The sequence below is a fragment of the Stomoxys calcitrans genome, chromosome 1 (assembly GCF_963082655.1).
Source record: "Stomoxys calcitrans chromosome 1, idStoCalc2.1, whole genome shotgun sequence".
In the NCBI taxonomy this organism is placed as follows: domain Eukaryota; kingdom Metazoa; phylum Arthropoda; class Insecta; order Diptera; family Muscidae; genus Stomoxys; species Stomoxys calcitrans.
This window is the reverse complement of record NC_081552.1, coordinates 259206279-259209636: the sequence shown is the minus strand read 5'-3', so window position 1 is coordinate 259209636 and position 3358 is coordinate 259206279.

Here is a 3358-nt window from a genome sequence, read left to right as displayed (position 1 = left end):
CCAGCCTGCATGCGCGTACAAATCAGCCAAGAGTCGTCTCTAGCAAATAAAATGAAGGGAAAATAAAAAAAATAATGCCGGTAAGTTTGCTTGAGGCCCTTGCTGTGTGTGAGTCTTCAATGCCGGATGAGGCATTTAATTCAAGTGGCCGAATTTTACTCAATTTCTCAATGGTTTATTAGCTCAAGTACTTTGAAATGTATAGCCTCGGGTCAAATTTCACACTTAGTGCCTTTTCCAGGGCCATAAAGTGCTGCGAACAATCAAATCTATGTTTGCGAATGCAAAGAAAAGTGTGTGTGTGAGTGCACTTGAAGCGCCATTAACAGGTACTTGAATGCGTCATCATTATTGAGAGAAAGAAAATTAAAAAAAAGTAACCAAGCAAATGGTTATCCTGGCAAAACAACCCTTCTGCCCATCTCATACCATTCATCTTTTTGCTTAACTGCCAGTGTTGCCATTGAACATGAAAATGTTCTACAAGTTTTTTAGCGCTATAACAGACAGGGGAGTAAATTAATTGTGTCATGCAGTTTGCAACACATTGAATTTATTAATCTTTGCACCCATTGGGTATAGGATATAGTCCGTGTGTCAAATAGTCGGACATATGATTTTAAAACAAATAAAAAGGCGTTAAGTTCGGCCGGGCCGAACTTTGGATACCCACCACCTCGGGTATATATGAAAATCATCTTTCGTCAAAATCCGGTAAAATATGCATTCTTATGCCCCATAGTAGCTATATAGACATATCATCTGATCTAGACCAAATACTTATAGGTACAAGTCATTGTTCAATTGCGCCATTTATGGGGCCAAGATTTTAAATCGAGATATCAGTCAATATGACAGCTATATCCAAATCTGGACAGATTTGGACCAAACTTAAGAACAATGTCGAAGAGCCTAACACAACTCACTGTCCCAAATTTCGGCAAAATCGGACAATAAATGTGCCTTTTATGGTCCCAAAACCTTACATCGTGAGATCGGTCTATATGGCAGCTATATTCAAATCTGGACCGATCTGGGCAAAATTTTAGAAGTATGTCGAAGGGCCTAACACAAATCACTGTCCCAAATTTCGGAGAGATCGGGCAATAAATGCGCCCTTTTTGGACCCAAAACTTTAGATTGAGAGATCGGTCTATATGGCAGCTATATCCCAATCTGGACCGATCTGTGCCATATTGCAGAGATATGTCGAGCGGTCTAATACAACTCACTGACCCAAATTTCAGCAAAATCGGATAATAAATGTGGCTTTTATGGGCCTAAGACCCTAAATCAGCGGATCGGTCTTTATGGTAGCTATATCAATATCTATCCCGATCTAGGCCAAATAGACGAAGGTTGTTGAAGGGGCTGAGGCAACTCACTGTCCCAAATTTCAGCTAAATCGGATAATAAATGTGAAGTTTATGGGCCTAAGACCCTAAATCGGCTTATCGATCGGTCTGTATGGCAGCTATATCAAAATCTGGACCGATCTGGGCCAAATGGACGAAGGTTTTCAAAGGGCCTAAGGAATTTCACTGTCCCAAATTTCAGCTTAATCGGATAATAAATATGGTGTTTATAGGCCTAAGACCCTAAATCGGAGGATCGGTCTATATGGCAGCTTTATCGAAATCTAAACCGATCTGTGCTATATTATAGAGGTATGTCAAGGGGCTTAATTTAACTCACTGTTCCAAATTTCGGCTACATCCAAAAATAAACGCGCCTATTATGGGCCCAAAACCTTATATCGAGGAGTCGGTCTATATGGCAGCTATATTCAAATCTGAACCGATCAGAGCCAAATCAACGAAGGATGTCGAAGGACCTAACACATCTCACTGTCCCAAATTTCATCAAAATGAGGCAATAAAAGTGGCTTTTATGGGCTTAAGACCCTAAATCGGAGGATCGGTCTATATGGCAGCTATATCCAAATCTGAACCGATCTGCGCCAAATTGACGAAGGATGTCGAAGGGCCTAACACAACTCACCGTCCCAAATTTTATCAAGATCGGGTAATAAATGTGGCTTTTATGGGCCTAAGACCTAAATCGGAGGATCGGTCTGTATGGCAGCTATAATCAAATCTGAATCGATCTGAGGCAAATTGAAGAAGGAAGTCTAAGGGCCTAACACAACTCACTGTCCCAAATTTCAGCAAAGTCGGATAATAAATGTGACTTTTACGGGCCGTCGGATGTCGAAGGGCCCCATCCTTCAGTGGTGGGTAAAAAAAAACGCCCTCTTAAATAAATCTCTAACACGGCAACCCTGTTCCCCCTGATAAAAGCATGACTGCGATCCCTTAGTCATGCCTCGAACTATGAATGAAAAGAAATTGTAAGGATGGTTAAATTAAAAGTTTACATGTGACCATAATTGCGTACTTTAATACCAGCAGTTGGTGCGTGCATATTTTTTGTCGTCTTGCCTTCTTGCGAAAGCCCAACTCGCGTAGATGTCGCCAACAACGTGGTCGATCTTTCTCTTGCCTCTCAGTACCATTATAAATGATTAATGATAAGGATTTATGGAACAAACAACTCATGGGCGACTGAGCAACCCTTCCATGTTTCGTTGGCTGCTGGCTGCTGTTCACAGTTCCAGCATGGCATAATGCCTTCGAAAGCAACGTCATCGTCATCGTTAGTGCTAATGCTAAGTAGGCCTTTTCGCGCCTTTCCACGTGATTAGAAGCAAGCGTTCTGTGATGCTAAGACTTTGCTAAGCTTCGTCAACGTTCACACGCCAGCCAGCCGGCCTCAACGAACGGCAAAGCCAGCCAGTCATTCGCTGGAAAACATCTTTGCTAAATTGGCAACATTCAAATGAATATGGCGGCGACAAAATGAGAGGCTAAAATGGTTAAAATGAATTGTCATTTGGCATGACTCCCTGAACCGCCACCCCCACCCGCTATATCAAAGGGTTGGCATAGGCCTTAAAACAGGCGACAGGAATTTAGAGTGTTATGGCATCAACAGCAGCAGCAGCAGCAGCAGCAGCAGCAGCAAGGGAGAAATGGGAATTTATCAAACTCATGCCCCGTTAATATTATGACAGCGAACGTTTGCACGATTTAACGGCTAAATGTCTTCTCTTGCCTACCATGCCTTTCCTGGGCGCGGGTCCGGGTCCTGCGTCCTTCCCCCTTAGCCTATGAAAGACTTTTAAACTAAAACGCGTTGCTTTACTTAATCTGGGCGATAGACACACTTAATATTAGTCTCATCATTGAGGCAAAAGCCACCATCAACCAAAAAAAAAAAACAAGTAAAAGCGTGCTAAGTTCGGCCGGGCCGAATCTTATATACCCTCCACCATGGAGCGCAGTTGTCGAGTTCTTTT